General features: G+C 51.7%; 1 protein-coding gene across 1 annotated transcript in view; it reads right to left on the minus strand.

Moving 5' to 3' along the window:
• The window catches only part of KCNG1 (potassium voltage-gated channel modifier subfamily G member 1), a 59,976-nt gene extending 44,866 nt beyond the window's left edge, over nt 1-15,110 (minus strand). The window contains exon 1 of the mRNA XM_066585865.1: nt 15,028-15,110. The gene's annotated coding sequence lies outside the window, so the exon portion shown is untranslated. The remainder of the gene's footprint in view (nt 1-15,027) is intronic.
• Between the last annotated feature and the right edge of the window lie 304 nt (nt 15,111-15,414).

Below are 15,414 nucleotides of genomic sequence, written 5' to 3' on the forward strand. Positions count from 1 at the left end.
CTATTACTGTGAGGGGATCACTGAGGGGCACTATTACTGTGAGGGGATCACTGAGGGGCACTATTACTGTGAGGGGGTCACTGAGGGGCACTGTTGTTGTGAGGGGATCACTGAGGAGCACTATTACTGTGAGGGGATCACTGAGGGGCACTATTACTGTGAGGGGATCACTGAGGGGCTCTATTATTGTGAGGAGCCACTAAGGGGCACTATTACTGTGAGGGGGGTCACAGAGGGGCACTATTACTGTGAGGGGGGGGGGGGTCACAGAGGGGCACTATTACTGTGAGGGGGGTCACAGAGGGGCACTATTACTGTGAGGTGGTCACTGAGGGGCACTATTACTGTGAGGGGGTCACTAAGGGACACTTACTGTGAGGGGGTCACTGAGGGGCACTATTACTGTGAGGGGGTCACTAAGGGCTACTATTATTGTGAGGGGTCACTAAGGGCCACTATTACTATGAGGGGGGGGGTCACTGAGGGGCACTATTACTATGAGGGGGGCACTATTACTGTGAGGAGGTCACTGAGGGGCACTATTACTGTGAGGGGGTCACTATTACTGTGAGGGGGGTCACTGAGGGGCTCTATTACTGTGAGGGGTTCACTGAGGGGCTCTATTACTGTGAGGAGCCACTAAGGGGCACTATTACTGTGAGGAGCCACTAAGGGGCACTATTACTGTGAGGAGGTCACTGAGGGGCGCTATTACTGTGAGGGGTTCACTGAGGGGCTCTATTACTGTGAGGGGTTCACTGAGGGGCTCTATCACTGCGAGGGGGTCACTGAGGGGGCACTATTATTTTAAGGGGGCAGAAAGGGTATGTCATAAAGGGGGTGTGGTCTATCCTGCTCTGAAGTCTTGCGTTTGGTACATATGTATAATATATGGCGGATTCTTTCTTCTCGAGGTGCGCCGCGTACAACAGGTGCTCCCTGATCTCCGTTCGTATGTTCTCATTTTCCTGTCAGTGTTTCTCGGGTCGCCATGACAGCAGCCCTCATCACACGCTACAGAAATACTTCAGTTTTACCCTTTCCTGTCCGATCGTGCGTTCTCTCCAACCTGCGGCTCTTCAGCTGTTGCACAACTACAACTCTCAGCATGCCCTAAAAAAGCCAGAGATGGAGTTTGGCAGCCGCTAGAGAGCCGCCGGCTGGAGGCCACTAGCCACGGAGATAATGCTTTCTGTGAAGCCCTACACTGACGCCATCACCAACCAAACCTCCGGCGTGCCGAGAATAACAACCCGAGTAAAGCCTGACACAAGACTGACACCGAGACGTCTCCAGCGAGCAACACGGCTTCCAGTGATTCCAATTATACAGAATACGGCAGTCAGTAATGAAGGAGCCATTTACATGTGACAAAAGTTAATTATACACTTCAAAAGAGCGCAGAAACGGGAAAAATAATCGCTCACACCCGTAGCTGGCGTAGAGGCGCATGGCAGCGGCTGCAGCACACTGACCTGCATCGGAGCCCGCGGCCCTGCATGCAGCCATCGTGCCAAATGTCCCCTGTTAGTCACTTCTGCAGCGCCAGAGTCTTAAGGTGGACGGAACCCTTAGGAAGCCGCCAGCCGGACATTTCTGTCCCCCCGGCCAAGTGTGTGCATGTCCCCATCGGGGGGAGGCAGCTGCAGCACCCCTCCGGCCGCGGTGTAGGTTCTCAAATGTGCGCACAATATGCAACATGCGTGAAACACCGCGTAATTCCGCTGAAAATAAAACGCATTCGGAGTAGCCATTCTAATTGGTGAGTCTTTGTTTGCCGCGCACAAATGAGAATGAGCACGCCCTGCGGGGGCAAAACATGCAGCAAAATATGCCGATATGCACAAAGCAAAACCCTGATCGCTGCACCTGTGTGAGGCTGGCCTACATCATGGAGCAAAGCTGTAGATTTTTCCACTTTTGCACTATAAAACCCCTTTTCTTTGGAAAATCGATGTAGTTTTTTCATCTCTGCACTGTTATTTCGCCATGGGCGGAGCTCTGTGAGGCTTGTTTTGTGTGACAAGCTGTATTTTTTATTGGTACCATTTTGGGTGATACGTGGGTTTTTGATCACTTTTATTGCGTTTTTTTGGCTTAGTGTTTTTGCTTATTTTTATTATAGTGTTTGCCATGCAAAAAATGTGTTTAATTGATTAGACAGGTTGTTACGGATGCAATGATACCGAACATGGGATGGGGCCTTCTACATTTTTTTTCAAAAGTGCCCAAAAAAGTAGTTGTTTTTTTAAATAGTTTTTTCCGTCATTTTTCTTTTCAGAATTTTTATGTCCCTGTAGGGGGCTTGAACCTGCGATCCCATGATTGCTCTGATAATACATTGCAGAACTTCTGGACTACAATGCATTATCACTAATAATGGCAATCACAGGCCGTGGCAGACCGGATGATTTTGTCTGGAGCGCAGTTGCCATGACGACCCATCGGCCCTCCACCATTGCATGATAAACATAGTAACATAGTATGTGAGGCTGCAGGGAGAAAATGTCCATCCAGTTCAGTCAGTTGTCACCCCCTTGTTGATCCAGAGGAAGGCAAAAAAGACCCCAATGAGGCAGAAGCCAATTTACCCCATTTGGGGGAGAAAAAATCCTTTCCGACTCCATAATGGCAGTCAGACTAATCCCTAGACCAACCTCTGATAGTTCCTACCTGACTCCAAGACCCGGATCACCAACCCCGCTGGTCACCGACTGTCTATACCCTGTAATATTATAGAAAGACATCTAGTCCCTCCTAACCTCCTCTATGGACCCTGCCATCACCACGTCCTCAGGCAGAGAGTTCCACAGTCTCACTGCTCTTACAGTAAAGAACCCCCTTCTGTGTTGGTGATGAAACCTGCTTTCCTCTAGACGTAGCGGATGTCCTCTTGTTACCGCCGCAGTCCTGGGTATAAACAGATCATGGCAGAGATCCTTGTATTGTCCCCTCATAGATACAGTTATTTGGTCGCCCCTTAGCCGTCTTTTTCCGGGGTGAATAATCCCAGTTTTGGTGCCTCTCTGGGTATTCCAGTCCCTTCATTCCATGTATTAGTTTAGTTGTCCTTCTTTGAACCCCCTCCAGCACTGTAACATCTTTCCTGAGCACCGGTGTCCAGAACTGTACACAATACTCCATGTGGGGCCTGACAAGTGCCTTATATAGTGGGGGGATAATGTTCTCGCCCCTCGCCCCTATACCTCTTTTACTGCACCCCAAGACTTTATTAGCCTTTGCAGCAGCTGACTGGCATTGGTTACTCCAGGTAACTCTACAGCCCACTAGTCCCCCAGGTCTGTTCCCTCGCAGTACCCCATTTAGTGTATATTGGTGACATCCGTTTCTCCTGCCCATGTGCAGAACCTTACATTTACCACATTGACCTCCATTCACCATTCTCCCCCCCCCCCCCCCGATCCCCCGGCTTATCTCGGCCCGTTTGTAGCCGAACATTGTCCTCCGTTGCATTGATTATCTTGTATTTGGTGGAGGGCCAACGATGTCACAGAGGGAGCGCCCTTTCTCTATGAACAGTTTATATGCTGCAATCAACATTACTCATGGCATGTAAGGGGTTAACAGTAGGGACCAGTGTTCACACGATTCCCGATGTCGCGGCTGCTCGCGGATGGCTTGGGCTCAGCTTCTAAGCCCACATCATCCATTTGCCACATAAGTTTACATCCATTCATGGGAATCCCTTCCCATACAGAACATAAATTTATGTCCTTGGCCGGGAAGGGGTTAAAAACCTATTTCCACTTACTGACAGCAAGCAGACATATTGAAAATGGAGAGAAGTTTAAGCAGCATATATTAGTCACATCTCAGTTCAGCAGCCGCGGTCCTGGAGATGATGTGCGCACACGGCCGAGTCCTTGATATTTACCACAATTTCCAACAGCGTTTCTGAAGGCGCCCGACGTTGTGATGAGTGATGGGTGCGTTAAGAATGCGAAAACACTGAAAAATAGAGCAGACCGTTCTCGAAAATCACGGCATTTGTCCGAATGCTGGTCTGCAGGGCCCCATGGAGATTAATGGCAGCTTTGTACCACGGTTAGCGTGACGCTCGAGATGCTGCGCTAATCGCAGTGAAAAGCGGCGAGTGTGAGAGCGGCCTTAGTTTATGGGAGACGACAGGTTCCCTTCAATAACACTGAATGGCCGCTTTGTCCGTTTATTAAAACCCCCAGCTTTGTATTAGAGCCCCCGCCCCTTTATTAGAGCCCCCCCCCTTTATTAGACCACCCCCCCGGCCCTCTCACGATTGGCGCCCCCTGGATGGTAATTCTCCCCGTGACCCCGGAGTGCGGCATAAAGTCACGTGACAAGTTTTCCGTGGATCAGTTTCAGTGTGAATCCACTTTAGATGGGAAAACCCAGCGATCGGAGCGACTTCCAACGAGGCCGGTCATCGGTGCTGGACTAGCCGGGGTCTCGCTACTAACCACGGGAGGTTTTCTCGTGTAACGGTGTGGAGAGTATACAGAGAATGGCGCGATCGAGGAAAACATCCACTAAAAGGGGATCCTGTGGAAACAACTCATCCCTGAAAGGGGTCGGAGGAGGATGTCAGGAATCGTTCTGACCAACAGGCTGCACAGTCAGCTGAATACAACGCTGGAGCTCCAACTAACGTGTCCGAACGCACAACTCGCCGTTCCTCCGCACGGATGATATAACAGCGGACGACCCCTTCCAGCGCCATTGTGTCTAAGAGAAACAGAAAGACTCCAGCGGGCAAAAGAGCGCAAAACTTGTATCACTGAGCAGCGGAGAAACATCTCCTGGTCAGATGGATCCAGATCTCTGTTGCTGATGGGAGGTCAGAAATTGGTGCAAGCAGCATGAATCGCTGACCCCTTCCTGTCAGCCGGTCAGAACATGTCAGCACCGCCATCTAATCTGCGGCAACTACAAGCAGCTTCCTGTCCGCAGGGGCCAATATTCCTGCAGGAGGATTTCATCACCGAGTGGAATCTATAAGGCGACAAACTGCTACCAAAGGAGTCCAATGCGCTACTGGATGGGGGGGGGGGGGGGGTAATAAAGGGGCGCTCGGTGTAGAGTAGTGTTGCTGCATCAGGCTGTAGTGGCCCAGTACACCATCCTGCTCCCCTCCATGAATGTCACATGTTTGTCCTGTGTTGATGCACTGTGCAAAGCCTGTCCTGTCATATCCAGTGTGTGTTGCACAGCTGCGGCGCTTGAGAGGTTAACTTTAATAAAGTCACAGCCTGCATGTAAATGTATCAGTCTGTCTTGTCATGTGATGTGAGTGAAGGTATAAATAAGAGTGACTGAGAGCAGGAAAGGAGTTCTAGTCCATCTTCAGTGAGAGTTACTGACTAGAGATAAGCGAGCATACTCGCTAAGGACAATTACTCGATCGAGCATTGTCCTTAGCGAGTACCTTCCCGCTCAGAAGAAAAGGTTCGGCTGCCGGCGCGGATGAGAGGTGAGTTGCAGCAGTGAGCAGGGGGGGTGGGGGGGGGGGAGCGGGGGGAAAGAGAGATCTCCCCTCCGTTTCTCCTCGCTCTCCCCCACTGCTCCCCGCCCGCCGCCGGCAGACGAATCTTTTCTTCCGAGCGGGCAGGTACTCGCTAAGGACAATGCTTGCTCGAGCAATGGTCCTTAGCGAGTACGCTCGCTCATCTCTATTACTGACCTGACACAGAGCCACATGGAAGTACCTTCAGCTTCCATGTAGGTTAAGATGGAGGAAGAGGAGCGACACCCCATAGCGATTAAAGTCTGGATGTGAATGCAGTGAGTCCCAAGATCCTAAGAGAGAGAACACCTTCCAATAATTCTGTATATAGAGACCCATCACAAAGTTACCAATTCACACTGCTAGTTTTCCTATACGGCCGTCCAACTCAAGGATCACCGTATAGAGGTACGCTGCTGCGTCACACCCATGCCCCTGCTGTGCGGGGTGTTATAAGTACATAGTGGCCAGAGTGTCTGCGGAGTGACCCTACCCCTCTTCCTCCTCTGGCGTGCTCCCAGTCCAGGAGTGGTGCCATACAGATAACGAGGACTATAGGACCGGTTTCATCCTGTGCATCCTCCTTACTTCTGAGCTCTAGCCTGCTGGCACTTAAAAAGAATTGTACCTGCATTGCGTTGAATAATTGTTTGCATACGTTACTTCAAGTAAAGTTATACCGGGCCCTAACCGTTCCTGGGGACCCGAGGAGCTATACAGAAGTCTCTGTGTTTATTCTCCGCTGTGTAGCATACCAGTCTGTGGGAACGGTGGCGTCACAAGTGAGAGGTACTACTACCCCCATCAACCCATTTATTGGCATTCCCTCCCCCTAGGGGTGTCGAAGCTGGCCTGTGATCCTGCTCTGGCCTTGGCTGCGTGTCATCCCTCTGGGACCAGAGCCCGGTAAGTGGCACCGGGACACATCAGCACTTATCGCTCCCAGCTCTACACGTTAGCCGGGTGCCCAGGGTCACCCCTCTGGGGTGTTGCAATGCCGCCTACACATGGGGGTTCCCGCAGTGGATTCTGTCTCTGACCGCGGCTGGCGACCCTGCGTACCTGTATTTTCTCTTCTTTTTCTGTCCTGCAGACGGTCGCGCCGCTGTCAGACGTGCAGTACAGAATTTTCTTCAAATGTTTATCTTTCCCGCGGCGTCGCGATGTGATGATGTGGAATCCGTGATCTGTCCGTGATGTTAATTGTGGACGGGCCGCAGGTTGGATGGCTCATGTTAACTTCCATGGAAGCGGTCGACGTGGAATCTGCGAAAAAATGGGGCATGCTGCCATGTTTTCTCTACTCACGGAAACCGCAATTGGTTTCCACTAGTGTGCAGGAAGAATCGATTTCCCATAGTATGCTATGGAGGGTGTTCGCGGCTTATCTGCGGTGCGGACGCTCGCCACGGACACCGCAGCAACAATCCGCCCGTGTGCAGCCGGCCTTACTTTCTGATAGACGCTTTTCCTGATACATTCTGCGCTTTTATATTCTTGGGCCACGGAGCGCATGAACTACTTGCACATAGCCGGGCGCTGCAGCGCCGCTCGCACGTTATCGGATCACATGATGGATCACCCAGTGTTATAGTCTGGTCAGCGTCACATTAATCGTCTGTTTTGACTTCTCGCCGTGGGAGAGAACGGAGGAGAAAACACGGTTTCATGTTCGTGTCATTAAACTTGCGCTGATTGCCATAAACAGCCATAATAGTGACACTGACGGCTCTACGAGGCGGGCGCCATGTTTACTTCATCTCAAGTAGAGCCATGAAATATTATAAACTGAGAGAAGCATTGAGATGAAGAGCGCCGAGAGAAGCCGAGTGTTTAAACATCGCGCACAGCAGCGGCGAGGATTTATACGGCGACTTCAGACGGAACTTTGTGACTGTTTAAGCGAATGGCATTTCAATAAACAAGAACAACAAAGATGAACACGAGGCCAGGAGCGCGGGGGATACGGATGAACACGACCCTGAAGGATGGCGGAGTCTCCTGTGCAGATTAGATGGCGGTGCTGTCGTGTTCTGACCGGCTGACAGGAAGGGGTCAGCGATTCATGCTGCTTGCGCCAAATTCTGACCTCTCATCAGCAACAGAAATCTGGCTCCATCTGACCAGGAGATGTTTTCCCGCTGCTCAGTGATACAAGTTTTGCGCTCTTTTGCCCGCTGGAGTCTTCCTGTTTCTCTTAGACACAATGGCGCTGGAACTAGTCGCCTGCTGTTATACCATCCGTGCGGAGGAACGGCGAGTTGTGCGTTCAGACACGTTAGTTGGAGCTCCGGCGTTGTATTCAGCTGACTGTGCAGCCTGTTGGTCAGAACGATTCCTGACATCCTCCTCCGACCCCTTTCAGTGATGAGTTGTTTCCGTCCGCAGGATCCCTTCCGCTGGATATTTTCCTCGATCGCGCCATTCTCTGTATACTCTACACACCGTTACACGAGAAAAACCCGCGCAGTTGGCGGTTAGACCCCGGCTAGTCTAGCACGGATGGCCGACCTCATTGGAAGTCGCTCCGATCGCTGGATCTTCCATCTAATGTGGATTCACACTAAAACTGATTTGCGGAAAACTTGTCACGTGATTTTATGCCGCACTCCAGGGTCACGGGGAGAATTACCATACAGGGGGCGCCAATCGTGAGAGGGCCGAGGGCTCTAATAAAGGGACCTCTCAATGTATACCCAATACTTTATATTTCAAATGACTAATGGCTGAAAACCATCCAGTATGGCTGCCTACATACGTGGCGCCAACATCCATGAATGTGAATGGAAAATAGGCAGCTGTGCGCAGATACAACAGTTCTGATTGGTTGTGGAATTTGGCTCTAAGCTTTAAAGGAAGAACAGCAAAAAATGATTTCATACTACAAGCCCTGAAACATTGTTTTATAGTACCGTACAAGGCTCGTAGCCTTTTCCATCACCATTGCTTCTGTGTGTGCTCCTGGACAGAATCAGTCTCCTTCCCCCTCTGGCAGCCAACAATACCTTCCATTGTTACTTCCCCTGTAGGAATCTCTTCAGCTATACTGTCAGATACTGCAGAGGCCCCTCCTCCTAACCGGCTGAACGCCATTTCTATTGGCTGCCCTGCAGTATACAGAGGATTACTAGGCAGAGAGCTGACTGAGCATCCGTGTCCATCAGCTGGATGTGTACAAACTATGTCACAAGTAATCACTGGCTCAACTATAGGGTCCAGAGCGCCCCCCAGTGACGTCCGCATGCCCTAATAGGATGCATGGCCAGGGGTTGTATACATGAGCAACACCTTTAATGGTGGGACAACGCCTTTAAGAACTTCTCTTTCACTGAATGAAGTATATTGCAGACGCAGCGTGAGGTGAAGTCATTCTATATGATGCCGGTGACATGGCCATCAATGTGTCACCGTCTCCATCACTGCTCTGCACAAGGGTCCCCTACCGCCGATGAGGGGCGGCCAATGCAGTAACCTACGAACACTGTGGGTAGATGTCAGCACTGCACTCCTCACCCATGTAAACCCTCTAACCTGACTGCAGGGGAGACACCCCTGGCTGCAGGCGAGACGCGCACCTGGCTGCAGGCGAGACGCGCACCTGGCTGCAGGCGAAACGCGCACCTGGCTGCAGGCGAAATGCGCACCTGGCTGCAGGCGAAACGCGCACCTGGCTGCAGGCGAAACGCGCACCTGGCTGCAGAAGATGCGCACCTGACTGCAGGGGAAGCCATACCTGGCTACAGAGGACGCACACCTGGCTGCAGGGGAGACGCACACCTGGCTACAGAAGACGCACACCTGACTGCAGGGGAGACGCGCACCTGGCTACAGAAGACGCGCACCTGACTGCAGGGGAGACGCGCACCTGGCTACAGAAGACGCGCACCTGGCTACAGAAGACGCGCACCTGGCTACAGAAGACGCGCACCTGACTGCAGGGGAGACATACCTGGCTACAGAAGACGCGCACCAGACTGCAGGGGAGACATACCTGGCTACAGAAGACGCGCACCAGACTGCAGGGGAGACATACCTGGCTACAGAAGACGCGCACCAGACTGCAGGGGAGACATACCTGGCTACAGAAGACACGCACCAGACTGCAGGGGAGACATACCTGGCTACAGAAGACACACACCTGGCTACAGAAGACGCACACCTGACTGCAGGAGACGCGCACCTGGCTGCAGGCGAGACGCGCACCTGGCTGCAGAAAATGCGCACCTGACTGCAGGGGAGACATACCTGGCTACAGAGGACGCGCACCTGACTGCAGGGGAGACATACCTGGCTACAGAGGACGCGCACCTGACTGCAGGGGAGACATACCTGGCTACAGAGGACGCGCACCTGACTGCAGGGGAGACATACCTGGCTACAGAGGACGCGCACCTGGCTGCAGAGGAGACGCGCACCTGGCTGCAGAGGAGACGCGCACCTGGCTGCAGAGGAGACGCGCACCTGGCTGCAGGGGAGACACGCACCTGGCTGCAGGGGAGACGCGCACCTGGCTGCAGGGGAGACGCGCACCTGGCTGCAGGGGAGACGCGCACCTGGCTGCAGGGGAGACGCGCACCTGGCTGCAGGGGAGACGCACACCTGGCTGCAGGGGGACGCACACCTGGCTGCAGGGGAGACGCACACCTGACTGCAGGGGAGATGTGCACCTGGCTATAGAAGACGCGCACCTGACTGCAGGGGAGATGCGCACCTGGCTACAGAAGACGCGCACCTGACTGCAGGGGAGATGCGCACCTGGCTACAGAAGACGCGCACCTGACTGCAGGGGAGACATACCTGGCTACAGAAGACGCGCACCAGACTGCAGGGGAGACATACGTGGCTACAGAAGACGCGCACCAGACTGCAGGGGAGACATACCTGGCTACAGAAGACGCGCACCAGACTGCAGGGGAGACATACCTGGCTACAGAAGACGCGCACCAGACTGCAGGGGAGACATACCTGACTGCAGGGGACGCACACCTGGCTCCAGGGGAGACACGCACCTGGCTACAGAAGACATGCACCTGGCTGCAGGGGAGACACGCTTGACTACAGGTGACACGAACCTGGCTGCAGAGGACACGGACCTGACTGTAAAGGAGACACACCTGGCTGTTCTGGAATCAGACTTCTCAGGTGAATGAAAATCTAACCTGTACAAGAGGCTCCATTCATAATGTGGAGTCAAATGAGATGGAAATCTGTCCCGGGGGCCGAGGATCCGCAGCGTCTGATAGAATTACACCTATTAACGCTTCCCATCTGAGACCAGCTCAATCTCAATCAATTACCGCCACACCGTGCTCCACCGTCCCAGCAGCAGAAGCGTGGACGGCGTTTGTAACGCTTTATCGTCATTGTAACCAGTAATCGGCAGAACGCTTCCTTCTGTGTTGGTCTCGCTGTCCATGGCAGTGATTTCACTGGCGGTAAATCGCCGGCGAATCACGCCGTCTGAAGCTTTCCATATAATTGCTATGGAAAGCGCCTGCCCGTGACCACGAGCGGAGTATCATTGCGATTCTCCACTCGCAGCCGGCAATTCGCAGCATGCTGCGAATTGCCCCGATTTTCTGCGGTCAGCCTATCTATTAGATTAGGCTGACCGCGGAGATCCGTCTGCGTCTCCTGCTCCTGGGTGGCGGAGCTCCGCCGCAGGATACCGCAACGCCCGTGGACAGGAGGCCTTGCGCTGCCGTGCGTTGTCCATTGTGCGCACTCAGCCCTTCTATACATTCAGCTGTTTCACAGTCCGGCAGAGCGCACACTTCAGTGCTGCCGGGTGTTACTTCTCTCGTATCCACCGCCCCCCTGCTTCTTCCCTTTGGTCGCAGTCCATATAGACTCAGTCCCGCTTTACCTCGCCTCCTGCTCTGTGTTGTGCTTATATAGATGGTAAGCTCTTTTGGGACTACAACTCCCATCCTCTTGTACCTGCTGCAGGTGCCTCCCGTGTATAGTGGGGTACTGCTTATCATCCCTCCTATATTCTGTTATATCCCCCTCTTGTAGTCCGTTATCACCCGCTTATACTTATTTATCATCCTCCCAAGGTCACTCGCACAATATCCGCTTTTTACCGCGCCGTCCCGAGCGCCACGCTAATTGTGGTACAATGCTTCCATTGATTTCAATGGGGCCTTGCAGACCTGCGGTCAAACACTGCGATTTTCGAGCGCTGTCTGTCCTATTTTCGCGTGTTTTGCGCTTTTTAACGCACCTCATCACCCATAACAATGATGGAGTACATTAAAAAGCCCTCTCAAACGCTGTGACAGGCGTTCCAAAATACAGCGATTTTGAGCGGCGTTTTCTGAACACATTGCTTCATAGTCACATATCATCCTCCTTTGGGCTCCTTCATTCTGGCGATCGCGATATCACCACGTGAAAATTGCAGCAAAATTGCAACTTTTTCCCCACGATTTTTGAGTGTCAGAGTTGCTTTTTGCAAGTTACTCTCGTTTTTTTTTTTGTGCTATTTTGTCGCAATTCCCTGTTTTGCGATGTGATAAAAAGGAGGCTCCATAGGGAGATATGGAAAAAACGGCAAAACGCAGGAAGATAGCGCGCTGTGATTCCCCACCCCCGCAACATCGCAACAGTACAAACATCGCAAATGTAAAGGAAACCGTTGACAATCATTGGTTTCATAATTCTGCGTTTTTACTCACTCTCGCTTCGCATGAAAATCGCGCAATTTTATGGCCTGTGTGAAGGCCTCCTTATAGTCACAGTCATCATTCCTGGTATACTCAGTCATCATCCTCTTAGTCAGATATCATCCCCCTTAGCCTAATATCACAAGGGGCGAGCGTAATACCGGGCCTTGAAACTCGTGCTGATATCGCGCTCAGGAACGCGCTATTTTCTGGTGGATGCGAGGCGTTTTTGTGCATCACCTCAGGGAAGCAGCGATCTGATTGTTTTCAATAGGAAACCTCCCATCACTTGTACATGCGCCGTGCAATGTTTTTCCGCTCCCATTGAAATCAATGGGCAGGGTGTTTTGAGGGAACGCCCAAAGATAGGACAGGCCGCAATTTTTTCCTGCGCCACAAAGTGATGCTTGAAAAAAATCCCTCATGTATATGACCCATTCAAACGAGTGGGGTTCATATTTGTGGATCTCGCAACGCGCAAATCTCAAGCGATTTTTCTCTGCTGTGTGAAAGCGGCCTTCTACTCCGTCATTGTCCCTCTTATAGTCCGTATTTATCCCCCTTAGGCCAAACTCATATGGCCGTATATACGCCGTTATTAGGTGGCGTAAAAAAAAAATCCCCCAAAAACCGTGACCATGTGAAGCATTTGATTCCAATGTATTCATTCACATGAACGATTTTTGGGCGCCTTAAAAAATCGAGTCGGGAGAATTAGCGCACATGCAACCGCTTTCGGTCGCTGATTTTATACGGCACGTCAGAAAGATGGGTCTTGCCCTATCTTTTGCCGAGATACGCAGGAAGCTCCCATAGACTTCTATGGAACCCAAAAAAAAGGGAGGGGGAGAAAGTTTACCTGCGTCCAACTTTGGGAAAAGAAGACAGGTAGCTCTATTTAAGCATTAGCAGTCCGGGGGATCTCAGCGCTGCAGAAAATACGCGGCCAGAGATTGAGACACGATCGCGGTAATTCTTCATTCAAGCAGTTTTATGGTGCGCACAGGAAACCATGAAAACACATACGTTGTGTGAAATAGCCCTTGTACTCTGGTATCAGCCCTCTTGTTACTTCTCACCCCCATAATACAACCTTCTCATCCTCCTTATACTCAGCTATCATCACCCTTATACTTGATCATCACTCCCTTATATCAGTCAGAAATCACCCAGTTATACCTCTCCTTATACTCAGTTATCCCCCCCCCTTATACTTAGTCATCATTCCCCTTACACTCAGTTACAGACCCCCTTATACTCAGTTACCCCCCCCTTATACTCAGTTACCCCCCCCCTTATACTCAGTTATCCCCCCCCCCTTATACTTAGTCATCATTCCCCTTACACTCAGTTACAGACCCCCTTATACTCAGTTACCCCCCCCCTTATACTCAGTTATCCCCCCCCTTATACTTAGTCATCATTCCCCTTACACTCAGTTACAGACCCCCTTATACTCAGTTACCCCCCCCTTATACTCAGTTATCCCCCCCCCTTATACTTAGTCATCATCCCCCTTACACTCAGTTACAGACCCCCTTATACTCAGTTACCCCCCCCCCCTTATACTCAGTTATTCCCCCCCCCCCCCCTTATACTTAGTCATCATTCCCCTTACACTCAGTTACAGACCCCCTTATACTCAGTTACCCCCCCCTTATACTCAGTTATCCCCCCCCCTTATACTTAGTCATCATCCCCCTTACACTCAGTTACAGACCCCCTTATACTCAGTTACCCCCCCCTTATACTCAGTTATCCCCCCCCCCCCTTATACTTAGTCATCATTCCCCTTACACTCAGTTACAGACCCCCTTATACTCAGTTACCCCCCCCCCCTTATACTCAGTTATTCCCCCCCCCCCCCCTTATACTTAGTCATCATTCCCCTTACACTCAGTTACAGACCCCCTTATACTCAGTTACCCCCCCCTTATACTCAGTTATCCCCCCCCCTTATACTTAGTCATCATCCCCCTTACACTCAGTTACAGACCCCCTTATACTCAGTTACCCCCCCCTTATACTCAGTTATCCCCCCCCCCCCCCCCCCTTATACTTAGTCATCATCCCCCTTACACTCAGTTACAGACCCCCTTATACTCAGTTACCCCCCCCTTATACTCAGTTACCCCCCCCCCCTTATACTCAGTTATCCCCCCCGCCCCTTATACTTAGTCATCATTCCCCTTACACTCAGTTACAGACCCCCTTATACTCAGTTACCCCCCCCTTATACTCAGTTATCCCCCTCCCTTATACTTAGTCATCATTCCCCTTACACTCAGTTACAGACCCCCTTATACTCAGTTATCCCCCCCCCCCTTATACTTAGTCATCATTCCCCTTACACTCAGTTACAGACCCCCTTATACTCAGTTATCCCCCCCCCCTATACTTAGTCATCATTCCCCTTACACTCAGTTACAGACCCCCTTATACTCAGTTATCCCCCCCCCTTATACTTAGTCATCATTCCCCTTACACTCAGTTACAGACCCCCTTATACTCAGTTTTACCCCCCCCCCCTTATACTTAGTCATCATTCCCCTTACACTCAGTTACAGACCCCCTTATACTCAGTTCTCACCCCCTATAGTCACCATTCACAGCCCCCTGGTTACAATGTTGCACAGTTGAGTCACCTTCTGTATCCGCACCGCAGCCTGATCCTCACCGGGCACACAACTGCTGGATGACAACTTGGCACTAAAGTTACTGCGAAGCCCCCCATGCCCCCTGCACGTTACTTATCCATCAACCAGTGCCCCCCTCTCTGGCATCCCGGGTGCAGCTCTTTGCCCCAAGTTTGCATGCAATCTTCATTAGAAGCAACAGGTGTCCAAGGGCAGAACTTACTTCTCAGGACGGGCTGCTCCTGGTGCCAGCTGCGGCGGGTGGGCAGGAGGTGGCAGCAGACATTGTCCTGCTCCCGGGGCAGGTGCTGGCAGAAGCGATGCTGGCACAGCCGGAGCCAGGGCAGTGTGAGGCTGGGGAGGAGGAGGAGGCTCATCAATGAGGAGGGGCGTGAGCAGTGGAGATGTGAGAATAGTCCCCGAGCAAGAGAGGTGATGGGACTGCATGTATACAGTGTATATACCTCTACTGCATGGATACAGTGTATATATCTCTACTGCATGGATACAGTGTATATACCTCTACTGCATGGATACAGTGTATATTTCTCTAGTGTATGTGTATAGTCTATACTTCTACTGCATGGATACAGTGTATATACTTCTAGTG

The sequence above is a fragment of the Eleutherodactylus coqui genome, chromosome 13 (genome assembly GCF_035609145.1).
Source record: "Eleutherodactylus coqui strain aEleCoq1 chromosome 13, aEleCoq1.hap1, whole genome shotgun sequence".
NCBI lineage: Eukaryota > Metazoa > Chordata > Amphibia > Anura > Eleutherodactylidae > Eleutherodactylus > Eleutherodactylus coqui.